A 17,764-nucleotide genomic window follows, 5' to 3' on the forward strand; every position below is an offset into this window, starting at 1 on the left:
TCATTTAGTTCTTTTTCTGAGGTTTTTTCTTATTCCTTTGTTTGGAACATATTCCTCTGTTTCCTTATTTTCCCTAATTCTCTGTGTTTATTTCTATGTATTATTTTGGGTTGGTCCCATTTCCCAGTTGGAGAAGTGGCCATATGTAGGAGATGTCCCATGGGGCCCAGCAGCACAGTCCCCTCCCCACAGCTATATGCTCTGGGATGCCCCTGTGTTCGCTGCGTGGGCCGACTTCCCTGTGTGTGGCTGGTGAGCAAGGCTGCCTCCTGCCTGGTTGGCTGCCAGGCCCTTGTGCAGTGGCTGCTGCCCCACTGACGTGTAGGTCCAGGTCTCCCTGGCTGCATGGCCTGGGTGGTGGGGCTGGAACTGGTGCCAGCCCATGGGTGGGCAGTAAGCCCCTGGCATTAATAGGCTCCAGAATGGCACCTGCCAGCACCAGTGCCCACGTGGTAGAAAGAGCTCTCCAAGTGGCTGCTGCCAGTGTCTGTGTCCCCAGGGGGTCCCAGATGCCTCCTGCCTCTCTCAGAGGCTCTCCAAGATGAGCAGGTGGGTCTCACTCAGGCTCCTTGCAAATTACTGCTTCTGCCTTGGGTCCCAGAGCATGTGAGTTTCTGTGTGCCCTTTAGAGGGGAGCCTCTGTTTCCCATAGCCCTCTGGTTCTCCCATATGCAAGCTCCCCTGGCCTTCAAAGCCAGACGTGCTGGGGGCTCGTCTTCCCAGGGCAGGACCCTTGGGCTGACGAGGCCAGTGTGGGGCTCGGAGCCCTCACTCCCTGGGGAGATTGGTGGCTGTTGTCCAGTTTGTGGGTTGCCCTCCTGAGGGGGTGGGTTTTTAACTATACCTCATCTCCAGCCCCACCCATCTCATCATGGTTCCTTTTTTATCTTTAGTTGTGGAAAATCTCTTCTGTTGGTCTTTAGGTTGTTCGCATCAATAGTTGCGCTGTAAATAGTTGTAATTTTGGTGTGTCCACAGGAGGAGGTGAGCTCAGGGCCTTTCTACCCTAGCATCTTGGCCACACCTCCCAAATCAATGTTTTAGTGTTTTTGAAGTGAAAAAGATTGTTAGTGTATACAGGGGAACATGGTGGGCTCTGATTGGGGGACCTGCCTCCTTTTCCTTGGGCTTTTTCTTTGGGCTGTCCCTTGGGAACAGAATACCTCTGGGAAATAATGAAGGGATTTGCTTGGTGTGGGAGGGGTCCAGGTGTTCAAAGCGATGGAGGAAGCTTTGTATCGGGAAATGTGTTTGGTGTCATGGAAACTTTTTGACCCAAGTTACAAAATGCAAGGTGTGTTACCCCAGAGAGGACTGGCGAAATCACCAGGCTGGAAGGAGTCGTAGAAATCGATTAGTCCAAACCTTTGATTTTATTAAAGAGGAGATAGACTCCAGGAAGAGAAATGGCTTGCCCAGGTTTATCGTCATCACTGAGGACACGGCCAAAACAAAATCTGTTGATTCCCGGGTATTATTTTTCCTGCTCCCCCTGCTGCAGTTCCCTTCCTTCCACCACTGCTTCGTTACTGACCTTTTCTGTACTACCACGATTAGCCTTCAGAGTTAGAAATGTAGCGGTTTAATGCACAGAGTTTCTTGAAGCCATCAGTGGTGTGTCAGCAAACTGTGACCCACAGCATTGGTTCTGTTTGTCTAGCTGAGGGAGAGAAGTTTAATTTCAAGGGCTTGACCTGGGTTCATATCCTAGTTCCACCACCGGGCTGGTGGAGGATGTGAAGAAGTTGTTCGCCTTCTCTGAACCTTGATATCCTCACCATAATAGGTAGTACCCATCTCTTAGTTTCCTTAGGTGAGGATAGAATGGCTCAGTCTGTTAGATTGGGGCCGGATCTATAGTAAGTGCTCAATAAGTGTTGGCCATTGTTATTGCAAGAGGGTAGTTAGAACTATTTCTGCGAAAAATCCTAAGGAAATAAAAAGTTTATGTGTATATATGTGTATATATATATATTTATGTAGCAACAATCAGAACTCTTTCTTCAGTAGTCTTTTATGGGTCTAGTGTAGCCTAATTTTTTCTGCAGCTTTTCATCCAATAGCTATCTTAATTGCCTCAAGATATACCTACTCCTGATCTTTAAAGCTTTTTCCCTATTTTTGTCTCTCTACTCAATAGTATTTATAGCTTTATTGCGTTATAATGGATATACAATAAACTCACATATTTAAAGTATACAATTTGATTAGTTTTGATACCACCCTGCAAATATAGATAACAAACACATATGCATCACCAGGAAGGTTTTCTTCTGCCCCCTGGTCATGCTGACATCCTACCCTCCTGCCTGCTCCTGGCGCCTCCCAACCCTCCACGCCCATCACCAGGCAAACGTTGACCTGCTGGAATTTTATATTATGGAGTCGTACATATGTTTACTATTTGTTTGGTTTCTTTTCCTCAGCACAATTACCATCCTTGTTGATATGTGTACCAATAGTTCATTCCTTTTCATGGCTGATTTCTCCAATAATTTTTTCTTTGTTTGCTTTTTACCCTGTCTTGCTTAACTGGCCATGGTATGGAATGAAAACATATTTAAATGATTTTTAAATACTCATTGATTAAATATCTGTGTTTCTCCTTCTTATTTTTCATTTTGTTGTTATCCAGTATACACAGTAAATAACATACAGAAATTGTATGTTCCCTGAGAGCAACGCCCGTTATATTCTGTATGCATATTTTAAAAAATTGATATCCATAAGCAATGTTACTATTTATTTGAACATTGAGATGAAAATTTTCTCCTGTCTTGTTGGCTCTCCATACAAAAAAAGCATCCTTCCATTGGCCTGACTCAATAAATTGATTGAATAAATTCAATTATATAAATATTTACACATAGTTTTCATTTTTATGGTGAAGTATTTCTTTTGTTAATGTTATAGTCTGTTTTTGAAAATGTGGACAGTATGTTCTCAATTCCCTTGCAGCTGGAGCATAACATGAAATAAACCAAAAAAAAAATTGATACAACAAAAGTAATACATTTGCAAGATAATAAGAGATCATTTGGGAGGCAAGTCCATTTTTGTAATGACTTTTTACCAGCATCATAGTATCTCAACTGTTGACGTTTCTGCATCTGGGAAGCAAGGAGATAAAAATTACCATTCAAAACTCCTGTTCAAGTTAGTGAAAGATTTAATTTCTTCATCTATCACAGTGTCACAAGCCCTATGAACACTATAGATCAAACCTCAGCACCAGAAGTGCAGAGACTTGGCAGGGGCGAGGGTAGCATTTAGCCAGAGGGAGTTGTAAAGAAGCCAGAGAAAACAAACTTCATCCATCCTGCATCTCGGACTCGAGTTCCGGGCGATTGTCCTGGGAAACCTGGGAATGCAGTAATTTAAAAACTGAGCCCATAAATGGAGATGTATATACTGACCGTAAAGATGCCACAAGGATTCTAGGAGCAGATAGATTTTTATGTAGCACAATAAAAAGTAAGTCAGTTACTTTCTGTGCTGGAAGGTTAACTTGAAGATGATCTCATCCAGACTTTTATTTTGCTGGTGACCAGCCCAAGGTCACACAATAACTTAATGGCAGAACTGGGACTAGATCTGGGAGTTCTGAACCACACACTCGTGTCTTCTGTGTTGCTGCTTCTGTTGTGTTGGGGCTGGTTCGTTGGTGTGTGTAGTGCTGGAATGTGTGATTTGTTTTCTCTGAGCTGCCCAGTGTAGCAGTCCCTGGAGCACAGCGACCTGACGGTCTCTTTTTCCTGAGCATCCTGTCTTCTTTGTGGGGAGGTGTACTTTGGTGAAGGGAGGATTGTGCTTCCGGCTCTGTCAGTTATGTGAGATGTGATGTTTGTTAACGGACAAACCCACGGTCTTCATCGTCAAATTATCCATCATCAACCAGCCTGGTAAAATCTTTATACTCAGAAAGGCTGTAACTTTAAGTGTTGCAAGAGCTTGTGCTTTTCAAAGCTCCCCTCCCTCATCCTTCACATCAAAGTCTAGATGCTGTCCTGCCTCATCTTCCTTTGTCTGTGCTGCTTGTTCCTCTCTGTGATGTATCTTCTCCACAGACAGAATGCTAGTGGGGAGGGGAGGCAGCGGATGAGGACCGTCCTCCTTCACTGGGAACCACTGGCCTGGTCCAGCCCCTTATTTACAGACCAGGAAACACAGGCAAAGAAGTCATGGACGTGTCTGAAAGCTCACGGCGACAGATTTAAGATGATGGCTTAGCTCAGGCCACTATAACTAAACACCACGGACCGGGAGGCTTATCAACAACAGCTGTTTGTTCCTCACAGGTCTGGAGGCTGCAAGTCCAAAATCACCGCGTCAGCACCATCTGGTTCTGGTGAGGGCCCTCTTCTAGGCTGCAGACAGCTGACTTCTCATTGTGTCCTCATGTGGCAAAAAAGAGAGCATCTCATCAGGCACTCATCCCACTCAAGAGGGCTGCACCCTCGTGACCTAATGACCTCCCAAAGACCCCGCCTCCAAATACCAACATACTGGGATTAGACGTTGAAATGTGAATTTTGGGGGGACAGAAACATTCAGTCCATAGCAGATGAAAACCCGAATCTCTTGCTCTGCCCAGGGTTAAGTGCACCAGGTCTCCCTCATTAGCATCTGTGATGGTATCTAGCATATGTGTCCTCCCCCCCAACCCCCCCCACCCCCGGGCAGCTGCAGCATTGCATAGGGGCGGGGCTGGCCTGGAGGAGTTTCCTGGGAGAGGCTGTGTGAGTGTCACCGCAGACTGTGCTGGGAAAGAGCTCTCTTTTATGAAGGAGCATCAGCTGTCTGTCTGTATCCCAACTGATTTAGGAGAAAGATTGTGTTATCGACCTCAGCATCCATGGCAAACAGAGCCCTGTAGTTTCTTTCTGAGAGATTGGATGTAAGTCTGATTTTCGCCAGCCCTGGCCTGCCTTTCCTGATGCTCTGACAGCGTATTATTTGCATCTCTATTTAGCATGTGAGTCATTTCATTCTCCCTCATGTTGGGGGTTTACATGTTGATGGTGTGAAGACGGCTCACACAGGGGCCTCACAGGGACCCCATAGCCTAGGGTGGGAGGCACTTGGTAAATCCTTGCAGTATAAGGAAATATACTTGATACTATTTAAGGCAATATTAGACCCATACATTTTATTTTTTATTTTATTTTTTAATTAAGTGATTGATTTTTTTTGGCTGCGTTGGGTCTTTGTTGCTGCACATGGGCTTTCTCTAGTTGCGGTGAGCAGGAGGGGCTACTCTTTGTTGCGGTGCGCGGGCTTCTCAGTGCGGTGGCTTCTCTTGTTGTGGAGCACGGGCTCTAGGTGTGCGGGCTTCAGTAGCTGTGGTGCACGGGCTTAGTTTCTCTGCGGCATGTGGGATCTTCCCAGACCAGGGGTCAAACCCATGTCCCCTGCATTGGCAGGCGGGTCCCTAACCACTGCGCCACCAGGGAAGCCCCCAGACCCATTTTAAAAGAGACTTCAAATAATTTAGCAACATACTTCGGCCCATCGTCTTGGTAGTTCCAGTCACAGTATCTGTGCTTACCCCCAGTTATCAGGGTGAGAAATCGAAGTGAAGAAAGTGAGGTTGGCCTACTTCACGGCAGGATTAGGAATAAGAAAGGGGCATCTTCTCATCTAGTTCGCGTCTGTACACACTGAGACCCTGTTGCTCATTTCACAGAATGATAGAAGACAACGTGGGGAGAAGAACTTTCATGACTTTTAAAGTCAGTTGTGTCCTAAAGCATACTGTTCTCAGTAAAATTATTTAATGTGGAAGGAATCTTGTCAAGAACATAACAACATGCCGTTTGTAACATCTCACACCCAAGGGCATTTATTTTCTGAAACATATTCTTGAGAAAGATAATTTTAGAAGTTGGCTGTACGGTTCCTGACCCTGAGCCTGCTCTCTCTCCCAGTGCTGTTACCCCGAGGGCTCCACTGATTTATACAAATGAAAACACTACCATCAAGATTGTAAAATGTATACATTATTATCCACATTTGCACAAAGAAAATCCCACCGGGCAGCTTGAGTTGGCTGACATGTTTCTCATCTTTCGGTGCTTTTGTTATTGTAGACACGCTGGTGATGAAAGGGCTTTCTCGTCTTCCCGTCTTATTTTCACATTTCAGGAATCAATTTGTCTGACGCAGTGGTGGTTTAGATACATTAAAGATTTAGATTTACATTTATGAATGTGAGGAAGCCTTGGAACTTAAGGTACATGGATGGCTGTAGTCACACCATTGGACCAGTTGTGTCTTTGAAGTTCTTTGGAAGTGCTGGGAACTTTCGCTGATTTGTTGTATGTTGACTTGCATGGCTTCCTAGCTTGTTAAAATACTATTGATCTCAGTGTTCTCATGTTCAACTGCTCTTTTTTCCGTAGTTGATTTTTGGCGGTCTCCTTTGGCATGATTAAAAGCTGCCTTATGTATGGAGTGCTGCTAATTGACGGATGTCAAACTCTGTTACTGTGGGGTGGGGGAGGGCAGGCTTCCCAACCTGTAGAATCCCAACTGGGAAATTTCTAAAACCGAGTGTGTGATTTTTCCCACAGACACTGTCCCAGCCACTCTCATGCACATCCTGCCTTCTCCTGCTCACTTTTTTCCCCCCATAAATTTATTTGTTTATTTATTTATTTATTTTATTTTATTGGCAGTGTTGGGTCTTTTTTTGCTGTGTGGGGGCTTTTTAGTTGCGGTGAGTGGGGGCTACTCTTCCTTGTGGTGCACGGGCTCCTCATTGCGGTGGCTTCTCTTGTTGCAGAGCATGGGCCCTAGGCACATGGGCTTCAGTAGTTGCAGCACATGGGCTCAATAGTTGTGGCTCACGGGATCTAAAGCGCAGGCTCAATAGTTGTGGCGCACAGGCTTAGTTGCTCCATGGCTTGTGGGATCTTCCTGGAGCAGGGATGGAACCCGTGTCCCCTGCATTGGCAGGCGGATTCTTAACCACTGCGCCACCTAGGAAGCCCTCTCCTGCTCACTTTTTACCATAGCTAGAACTCAGGAAGCCACAGAAGCCCCTCCGTAATTCTCACTCTCTTTGCCAAAGAACACCAGGGCATCAGATGACAGGAGAGAAGCCCTCAGACTTGGATTTAGCCTGAGGGATGTCGCTGAGAACTGTTTTCTGAACTGGACAAAGTGAGGTACTATTTCTACTCTGTACCTGCAGTTGCTTTCCTGGATTTAGCTTTTATTTTTAGCACATTCTTACTGTCTGTTTCTTTGATTCTCAGGAAAGCTTGTCCAAGAGTGGTTTTGTCATTGTGGTTTCTTATGAAGGATAAGGGATTCAGGAGCCTGGGGAGGGTCTACGTTCCCAAGACCACATGGGCAGCCTTTGGATACTGGCAGTGTGTCTGCCAGGTTACCACTGGTGGCAGCCACCCACCCGCTGGAGAACCACCCATGAGGACTGGCACTTGCAGACAAGGCCATGTTGGACACTGGAAAGCTTGCGTTTCTTTTTCTTTTTAGAGCTTCAGTTTTGAAGTCAGAAAAATCCTGGCTTTACCACGTACCAGTTGGAGAGGTTTCTTAACCCCCTTTGAGCCATTTGTAAGATGGGGATGTTAATGCAGACATTCGTGGCACTGCTGCGGGGATGGGAGGAGCTCGCTCAGTGTGAGGCACTGGTAGGCTTGCAGTGAGGACCCTTCCCTTCCTCCTAACAGGGGGTGTGTCCAGCCAGACACACCCACCGTCCTTTGCATACCTGTGGTTCACCTCCAGTAATTTTCCAGGATGCTAATTTCCTTCCCACCCTGATCTCTAGGGAGTCTTGCCAGTGGTTCTACCTTCCCATCTCTTTCCTTTTCCATCACCAGCTGGAGGTGTAATGATTACCCTTCTTAGGGCACACGATGTTTGGAACTGCGAAGGAGATAATGTACTTCCCAGAGCCAAGGACCCGAATGTTAATAAGTTCTTTGATAGGAAAAAGAGGAGGAGCTGGCCCGTCCTGTGGCTCTTAACCTGCAGTTTGGCATCGGCCAGGACCAGGCACTCAGGGGCCTGATGAATGGGGCCTCTGTGTGTAGATGAAAAAACTGAGCGTTTCTCTTCAAGCTGCTGGAGTGAGAAGAACAAATTAGGTTATTAATGATCATGTGGTAGTATGAGCCGACAGTCTATTTCGTTTCATTGTTAAAACAAGTGTGGTTTTGAATGATGTGGACTTTTCCTCTTTTTATTTAGACGGCAAAGAATATTCATTACGGGTATCAGTAAAGACTGAGTCTGTGATTCGGCCTGCAAAGTTGCCCCCTGCATGCTAAAAGGCAGAAAAGGACATTTAAGTGGTTGAGAATGAGGATGTGAGATCGGAGGCCAAATTATAAACTCATTTCAGCCCCTGGCCCGCAGGCTCTGCAGTCACACTATTTGTTGTCAAGGATGGAAAACAGCTCAGATTCGGGTCCAAGTGATTATTCGACTTTGGCATTGCTGCCGCTCTGCCAACTGCAATTCCATTTAGACACAGATTAATTAGCCAGGCAGGGACGGAAGTGGGTTGTGAGAGCGAAGCCAGGAGCGGCAGCAAGGCCGGGGGGAATTCGCAGTGGAGGCAGTGCCGCGGGGCCTGGGAGCATCGGCCCCGGCCGGCCCACCCGCTTCAGCGCTGAACCCGCAGCAAAGCGGTGAGAGTGTGTGGACACCTTCTGCCGTGACACACCTCGCGCAGTGCTGACCTAGTGTCCGTGCCGCAGAGAAAACCTTCAAACTTAGGGGGAAGAAGGAACAAACAGGTGACGGCCCCGCTCTGGCACCAGGAGGCCGACCCCGCGGAGCGAGGGCACTAGTTAGTGATCGCAGACCCGAGCATCTTCTCAGTTTTTCTTTGTCCCTGTATAACCACCCTGGACCTCTTTTATATCTGCGTGTGAAATGGAAACCATATAGTATTGTTTGTTTCTTTGCTATGACTTGAATGATATAGACAGATGAGATGAAATCACAAACTCGGGAAGGACGACTCTGCGTAAAGGGGCTGAAGATAGCATCATTAACGTTTATTTAACGGGGGGCTCACTCTTCTTTAGAATATTTTCCTTGCCTTTGCTTCCGCGGTGTTTTGCTCGCACCTCTTCTCCATCCGCGTTGATCTCCGTGGACACAGGGCCGGCTCGGTGGATTCCTGAAAGGCGGGGCGCGGGGCGCATCCTGGGGCGGAGGCGGGGCGGGTCCCACGGGCGGGGCGCTGGGCTGCGCGGGGGCGTCCGCGAGGGCTGCGGGGGCGCGCGTCCCAAGGAGCTGGGCTCTCCAACTTCCAGGGGATTTGCTGTTTTGTAACATTTCATTCCCTACGACTATTAGAGAAAAAAAAAAAAAAAAAAAAGGTGGCGGCGCCGCGCGCGGTCCCCTGACCCCACCTGAGCCGCGGTTTCCGTGCGGATGCAGAGCCCAGGCCCCAGCGAGGGAGGGAGCCGCGCGGCAGCGAGCGGCGGGCACCCTTCTTCGCTGTGAAGTTTGCTCTTTGGGTTCCTTTCCAAGAAGGTAACTCTGCTTTGATTTTACACACACATCTACGTGGCTTTCAGCGTTTATTTTAAACCTTGATTATGTTTTTTTGTTTTTAACAAATATTTTGCATTTTACCCATTAAAATAGAAGGGGAAAATACCATCCTGCTTTTTGGGGCAGAACTTTGGATGAATTGTGTTTTATCTCCTAAATGATTTAAAATTTTGTAATATTATCTACGTTTAAGACATGGAAATTCACAAGGGCGACTCCTATTTTAATTTCTATATTTTCGATTCCTTTCCATTTCAAGGAGAGAAGTCAAGATATTTTTTTACCCAGTGGAAGAATGATGTAGTTTCATCCTAACCTTCTTATACTTCCAGGTAAGTGAGTCTTAATCATGAATTACTTAAGAAATGAACCTCTATATGATCTGAGTTTATTCAGTATTCTGGCTATATTTGAAATGTGCTAAAGTTCATTTTACTTTCAATAGTTCCATTAATAACAAAGTTTTCTTTTATCATATGAGTACTAAGTACTCATTTACTTGGCTGCTTTGGAAAATCCTTTTATTCACTTGTAAAGCCTGCTATCTACATTTAACGTTGCCAACTTCCTCAGAATTTCTCTCTTCTCAGAGTGGCAAATGCCTGAAACCAATAATCTGGTTAGAAGAACTACATAATTCTTCTAAAAAAATGTTCACGCGAATAGGAACGTTTGTTCTCTCTTTGAAAGTTGTGACAAAATGTTAAGCTTTCTCAAATATGTAACTCATAATCAACAGGGCATCGTAATTTTCACCATGCTACAAAATAATTATTTAAATAAAATGTTTAGGAAATTGAAGGACACTCTTCCTTTCTGACGTCCAGCATCTTAGGGGAATACTTTCTAGAATTCTTGGAGAATAGTAGTACCCGGATGGATTGTGTGGTTGGTTTCAGACTGAGGACGCGTGTAAATCTCGGAATGTTGTTTTCGTTCTGCTCTTGTAATTCTCAGCAATAAGATATTTTATTACATCTGGCAAGACTGAACTTTGCAAAAAAACAAGAACCTCGGGGACATCGTTAGTTGAAATGGAACAGTATGAGATGGGAGGTCGTATATATGGTTCTTATCTTCAGCAGAGCAAACACTTTTTTAGTTTTCTCTGGACCAGATTCTATACACGTAAAAATGAAAATAGGTAAGCGGTGCTCAGCATCTGCATATCTTCAAGAAAACCTCTTCACCCTTCTTCATTTAACAGACTTCTGTAGAGGCTTTGCTCACGATTTTGTATGTTTTGTTTTTACTTTTGTTACACTGATTAAGGTAAAAGAGTGAAAGTCAGAACGTTGGATGTGATTTTGCGTTAATGAACTACTTGGTCCTCAAACAACAGAGAATGAGGAGTTAAAGGGATTGTATCTCAGTTACCAATAATGAAAAATAAAACCAACCTTGGCCAAAGTTCATAATACAAACAAAAATAACTAAAGCATGATTCTTCACAAATTCTTTTCTGAGTAGAAAGTCGAAGGGCTAAGAGGTCCAAGTGATTCAAGGCCAGCTGAAGGGTCATAATGGAATTCTTCTAATCTGAGGTCTTGCGATGTTTCATGTTTTTGAGAACTACTTGGATGATGTAGAAGAGAACAGTGTCATTAGAGCACCCTGATATTAAAACCTTGAGAGAATTGTAGAAAAGAGCCAAAGTGAACCGTACAAAATAGAGACGTGATCAGAAGCTGATTAAGATGTTTGTTCTCCAGGATGAAGCGATGAGGGCGGCCGAGCTGGGTTTGGTAGTGATCCGGGGCGCTTTGTGTCGCGCTGTGGAGACAGGCTGTCGCCAGGGCGTCAGGCTCCACTAGGGCAGTACCAGCTTGGGAGAGCCTTTGGTTTTCCAGGAGCTGCTCCTTATAGACTGAGTCCTTTGTAGACACGGGGACTAGAATGTCCCTCCCTAGTGGCCCTTCAGCAGACCTGCAGGGAACAATGGTGTGAACTGGGAAAAGAGTGGCTGGGCTGTTGGTCGGCAGGTATGCCACCCCCGTGCACGGTGGTCATGGAGTCCCAGCCAGGAGAGCTGACCGATTAGATACTCACCAGCACGAGGCCATGAGAAGCTTGCCCAGGGACCTCCCGGTGTCCCCCACGTCCTCCATGGAGCCTGTGCTGCCGCCCGTCCTTCTCAGTGAGTCGCTGCCAACCGTGTTTGTGCGCCCACCCTGTGCCCCGTGTCCCCACTCTTCCTCCTGCCGGGGACTCTTCCATCTTTGCCACCCCCCAGGGAACGTTTACTGGTCCTCCAGCAGCCACCCCCGTGGGGCTTCCAACACTCAGAACCAGGGCCTGGTGCCTGGAGGCACTGAAGGAAGCCATGGATGTGTGAGCAGACGCGTGGGAAAGGGAGTGAGGGGTGTCCCAGCCCTGCAGGACCCACCGGCCCCGGGCCTCCCACACCGTCCCATCCCCAGCAAGGTGCAGACCTGCCTGTTCTCATTTCTGTGACCTGCTTAGTTCTTCACCTGGTGTCTGAGGGATACAGACTCTGTGTGTGGACGGATAACGCTGTAGTTCTATGCAGCTTGACGAGCCCATGACATGCATCTACCGGGTAACATAAAATGGTAGCTGATTCCATTTTATTTTGCAATGACGTGGGCGTTATAAGTAAATATGATGCTGATATCAAAGTATAATGGAGTAACCTGGCAAGTTGCACGTATTTGCAAAACTAGAAAATTAAGTAGAACAGTTTGTATTTTAGGAAGTGGCCTTCTTTGAGCCCTGTTTTAGACTTTCAGAATCTTTCCATTTAGTGGAATGAGACATAAAGTCTGTAGGCTTTTCAGGAGTGTCAGCATTTGCTGCTGCACTTTTAATTTATCCTCTGGAGCCGCAATTTGTTTGCTGCAGGTGAGGCTTCTCCAGGCCAGGCCAGGAGAGTCACGCTGCCACCAGCGTGGGTGACCGGTGGTGCACCAGGCGGCCGCCACCTCTCTCTGTTGATTGACGCTTCCTTAGGCCTGGCTTTCGTCTTGTCTGCTCTGTTTCAGGGCTCTGCTCATTGAGATTCCTCTTCCATCAGGTTGGTTTTTTGCCTCAGTCTCTCATGTCCAAATCTCATCTTGCTGGCCCTTCTCTGCCCTGCCTCCTCTGTCCCCTGTGCCCTGCTGACTGTGTTCCTTCTCTGGACTCAGCCCTGGAAAGCCTTTCCTGAGCCTTTGCCTGGCCTGGGGCTGGGCCCCGGTGCCCCCCCTCCCCAACCTTATTTCCCCATTGTCTGCAATTGTTTACCTGCTAAATGTCTGTCCTTTGGCTGTTATTGTCCTCAGAAGGGTCACCATCTCTGCATCTGCAGCCTCCAGCATATGTTTGGTCACATTTACAAACAAATGTTTGGATGAATTTCTGGTATCTGAAAACCCTCATCAGAATTTAAGTGTCAGTATTTTAATGTGCTCAGAGTTTGAATGTGTACCTATCTTTTCTCTGCCTTCTTTTTTTCTCTCTCTGTCTTCTTTGTTTTTCACACTTGTGTTTTCTGCATTACCATGGAGAGGAGGGATGTGAACCTGGTACTGTGGCTCCAGCACCAGTGCCTGCTTAGTTAAATAAATTATATTAAAAGTAAGTCAGAGAAGGTTGGAAGCAACCCTAAGTGTCCATTGGTAGATGAATGGATAAACAAATGTGTTCTGTATGGAGAATGGAATAGTATTCAGCCTTAAAAAGGAAGGAAAGTCTGACACAACATGGATGAACCTTGAGGATGTTATACAAAGTGTAATAAGCCAGCCACAAAAAGACAAACACTGTATGATTCCATTTTTAGGAGGTAGCTACAGCAGTCATGTCATAAAAACAGAAAGTAGAATCGTGATTGCCAGGGGCCGAGAGGAGGAGAGGATGGAGTGTTGTTTAACAGTGTTTCACTTTCGCAAGATGAGTAAGTTCTGGAGAGAGATTGTACAACAGTGTCATACAGTACTGAACACTACTGAACCATGTACTTGAAAATTGTGAAGAAAGTAACTTTTATGTTATGTGTATTTTACTGTAATTAAAAATAACAAAGTAAGTCAAAGACCTGGCTTTAAAAAGGATAATTAATCCTTTAAAAGTTAAAAAAAAAAAAGTTGAAAAGGATTTCTTTGATTTGGGGACCTTTCCTTCCTTGACTTGGGGACTTTTCCTTCCTTGTCCCTATTTTTCATTTGCTAAGATTTAAAAATCACTTTTAATAAAAAAAATGTGTTATGTAATAAAAACAAATTGTATTTCCATTGATAAGGCCTTTGGAATTTACTTTTAGACCTCTTTATTCCTTTTCTTAGTGTTGCCTGTATTTGCAGTTAAAACCTCATTCAATTACCCACTTGCTCACCTGTTTTTCTTCAGCAAAGATAACAGGATCTTGTTCCTCACCCAGAAATACTTGTATGACACTTAAAAATCACTCTTATGAGGAAGAGCAGAAATGTTTGTTCTGTCACAAGCAGAGGGTGTGACAAACTCGGGTTTAATTTGCTCACAGGGAGATAGCTGTTTAGGTCATGTTTTGTTTTTTGGCTTTTTTTTCATCACACCGGCCCTTTCACATGGAAAATCATGGCTCTAAAACTGTAAATAACACTCTGGTGCTTGACAGAGCACAGTTGCACAAGGTTCAGCTGACACTTAGGAAGCAATTCTCTTTCTACTTGAAGGTTCTGACCCGCTATGGAGTGTTTCCTGAAGAATTTGAAATGCAACTTGAATCCCGTCAGCCTTGGGACACGTTTGCTGGGAAGGGAAGGTGGGAGGATCTGGTGGGGCTGTGTGTGAAGGTTTGCGGGAAAAGTGGGGATTGGGGGGTGGGGGCGAAAGAAGGAATTATGACCTTACGGAAACTTCCAGCTCAGTCATTGCAAACATGAGCCTATGGTCCAGGCCACCAGAAAAGACAAAATCTGTACTATGAAGAAATGAATCCAAGTTAATACTGTAAATTTTTTCCTAAAGTTCTTTTTAAAATATGGTAATTAGGAATAATGGACTAATTATTAATAAACATTAATTAGTTTAGTTTATACTTAAATGTTGCAGTAAAAACTTGCATATTTGCAATTCAACAAATATGTGAGACTTACCAAATGTTAGACTTGAGTCCTTTTGGTTACAAAGTGCCAATTCTTAGATTGGAATCCAGTCTCTGGTGAAGGTGTCAGTCACCCACAGAGAAATGAGAAAAATAAAGTGATATTTTCAAAGAGCTAATTCACTTTAAAGAAATAACCTTTACTTTGAGGTTCTAGTCTTTTTTCTTATGTGTAAAAATTTTAAATGTTTATTTTTTTTTAGACTATAATGGTAGTTAATATTTAAAATTCTATTTCTTGGCAAATTAAAATGTTGGATATCATTTAGGATTCCTGGTTGCAAACAATAGAAATGGACTAGACCACCTTAGGAAAGGAATCTATTGGAAGAATGTCCCACAGGGTGATAGGAGAACCCAAACCTCATATATGATAAAACTTGAGCCAGGGCTACTGGTATCCTTAAATGTGTTTTCTAAGTTTATAAAACATGTGACTAGCCAACCTTGTCCCAAGCCTGTGGGATATATGCCAAGGGACAGAGGTCGTGATGGGGGGGAAAAGAAAGGATTAAATTAAAATTAAATTAAGTACCATTACATGACATATACCATTTGACTTTTATGATAGTTTTTCGCAGCAAGGTGAAATGAAATGACCTAACTGGAGTCCCGCGATTGGAATGGGAGCTTCACCTGGGCTTGGATTAGCTGACTGCATGTGGGCGGGATGTGTTTTGTGTTATCTGATCACCTAACTTCTTCCCCCGAAGTCCTTGTGTGTTTCAGTTTCAGCGTTATTGCTCATTTCGCTGTAGTTTGATAAGGCATCTTAACTCCTATTTAGTACTTAGGAAGCCAGATTGTGGCGATGCGTGTGACCCAGCTTCTCTGCAGCGTCCCACACTCCGACCACTGCCCTGCAAACCCTCACTTCCCTCGGCTCCTGTGCGGTGCCTGTCGCGTCCCTTACGTAACGGCGCTCCCTGGTGTTCCGTCCCCTCCGCCCTCTCATTCTGTACCATCCACGCAGTGTCCTCTGCTGTAAGTGGTGAGCTTCTGCTGACTTCACGTTGGTCTCCCCAGCTCACACTGCCGTCCGGCACCGTGGACTCCTGGCCGTCTCTGCCGTGTGTCCTGCCAGCACCCTGCACTTGTTACGTCCCCGGGCTCTCCCTCAGTCACCAGCCAGAGCCCCCCAAAGGCATCCTGACGTCCTCACTGTCGCTCGCAGGCTTACATGGTCCCGTACCCTGCCCAGCCCTCTTCCTCACGTGTTGCTCTGCACTTGGACTCTTCAGGCTGTCCTCACCTCGCCACCCCCACCTTCGCCCCCACTCCCCTGCAGCCACAGCAGCCCTTCTGAAGTGCATCTTTGGTCACGTTGCTGCTGTTCAGAATCTCCCAGTGGCCTCCCAGCACCTCCAGGTGGCCCGAGCTCTGGTGCGGCAGCCCTGAGGGGCTCCGTGGCTTGACCCAGGGCCTTTGCTGGGTCCTCTCCCCGAGACACCCTTCCAGGCTCATTGGCTGGGCCGACTCCTACCTGTCCTCCGTGACTTGGCTCAGGTGGTCCCTTTTTCCAGACCCCGCCCCCTGGGCTGACCTGCAGAGTAAGCTCCCCTGTTAGGGCACCTGCTGCATCGTGTTATTACATTTGATTTCCTTGCCTTTCTTCCCGGTTAACCAGCCTGTGATGTGATGTCCAGAGGGTCCTGAGCCTCCTCTGGACCATGTGGTGCCTTCAGTTCCTGGCACAGAGCAGGTGTTCAGCGACACGAGCGGTTAGGTTAGTGGGTGGTTGTGAGCCAGCTGGGAGCGGGTCTGCCTGCTCTCTCTTTTTTTGTTTTTTAAAGTCACATTTCTTATCTATTTATGTATTTATTTATGGCTGCGTTGGGTCTTGTTGCTGTGGGTGGGCTTTCTCTGGTTGCGGCAAGTAGGGGCAACTGTTGTGCACGGGCTTCTCAGTGTGGTGGCTTCTCTTGTTGTGGAGCATGGACTCTAGGCACGTGGGCTTCAGTAGTTGCAGCACGTGGGCTCAGTAGTTGTGGCTCACAGGCTTAGTTGCTCTGCGGCATGTGGGATCTTCCCAGACCATGGCTCAAACCCGCGTGTCCTGCATTGGCAGGCGGATTCTTAGCCACTGCGCCACCAGGGAAGCCCCACTTGCTCTTCTGACAAGGAGGGTGGACACGTGGATGCAGAGGCGCAAGCTGTCAAGGGCTTCAAACCAGCATCTGTCTTCTCACCAGCATCTCTCTCCTCACCTCTTCTCCTGGTCTGTGCCTTCTCCTCTAGGAAGGGCTCTCATTTTTCCCTGAGTAAAATCGTGGGAGAAACTTAAGACAAAGAAGTATGTGAATGAAAGAAAATAATTAACAAAGAGTCAGAAGTGCATCAGAGAAATAACTTGTTGTTTATTCTACTTACTGCACTTCTCACTCCTGTTTCCGGTTGTTTTACTTTGGTTTGGGGAACATAAGTGTGTGGCCACCAGCCTGGTAACTTGTAGTCTGCATGTTGGTGTCTCCCTAAGATGTCTTTGTCCTAACGTATTTCTTCCCGTTAGAAGCAGACTAAAGGTGTATCTAGACATCCCCTTTCTCCTGGATTTCTTCTTTAACTTAGGGCACTTTAACCCCTAGTCCTTCTGGTTGTTCGGCTGATTGGCGTTGGGGTCGATGCTTCCCTGTTTCTAGAGGCGAGGCAGCTAGCTTCATGGGGACCCTAGAATTGGGGTTGGAGCCTCAGCTTACTAATCCCATGAGCTGGACAGGTTGCTGAACCCCTCTGCCCTTCATTTCATCTGGAAAGTGAAAAGACTGGTACCTTTTAGAGTTGTTGTGAGGATTGAGACTAATGTTTGTGAAGCACCTGGCATGTTGCAGGGATGCAAGAAATTACCAGCATTAACTAATAGGATGTAAATATTCACATTATTCTAAAATGGAAAAAAAAAAAACCCCTCTGGTCCCTGCTCCCTCCCTTTTCCTTTCCCAGCTTCCATAATTGAAAGAATTCACATGTTTGTTGGTTAATTAGTTAATTAATTAAGCAAACGTTGGCTTGGGTGTCAGCCATGAGTCGTCCACTGCTAGATGCTGAAGATTCGTGGGGATGGACGGTCCTTGCCCTCAAGGAGTCCATGACTTGGTCCTTGAGCCGCTGCACTGAGTTTTCTGGGATGCTGGGGACCCG

At 46.1% G+C, this 17,764-nt stretch overlaps 1 protein-coding gene across 8 annotated transcripts in view; it reads left to right on the top strand.

Annotated features, from left to right (window-relative positions):
• Positions 1-17,764, top strand: part of CSGALNACT1 (chondroitin sulfate N-acetylgalactosaminyltransferase 1) — a 321,341-nt gene that overhangs the window by 141,178 nt on the left and 162,399 nt on the right. For 4 of the 8 annotated variants that reach the window (XM_057697970.1, XM_057697975.1, XM_057697969.1 and 1 more), the window contains exon 2: positions 9,800-9,872. The exons of 1 other annotated variant lie outside the window; for it this stretch is intronic. The gene's annotated coding sequence lies outside the window, so the exon portion shown is untranslated. Of the gene's footprint in view, positions 1-8,674; positions 8,772-9,370; positions 9,520-9,799; positions 9,873-17,764 lie in introns of those variants that run through there. 3 more of the 8 variants (XM_057697974.1, XM_057697971.1, XM_057697972.1) reach the window with 2 other exon arrangements.

Source organism: Hippopotamus amphibius, chromosome 10 (genome assembly GCF_030028045.1).
Source record: "Hippopotamus amphibius kiboko isolate mHipAmp2 chromosome 10, mHipAmp2.hap2, whole genome shotgun sequence".
In the NCBI taxonomy this organism is placed as follows: domain Eukaryota; kingdom Metazoa; phylum Chordata; class Mammalia; order Artiodactyla; family Hippopotamidae; genus Hippopotamus; species Hippopotamus amphibius.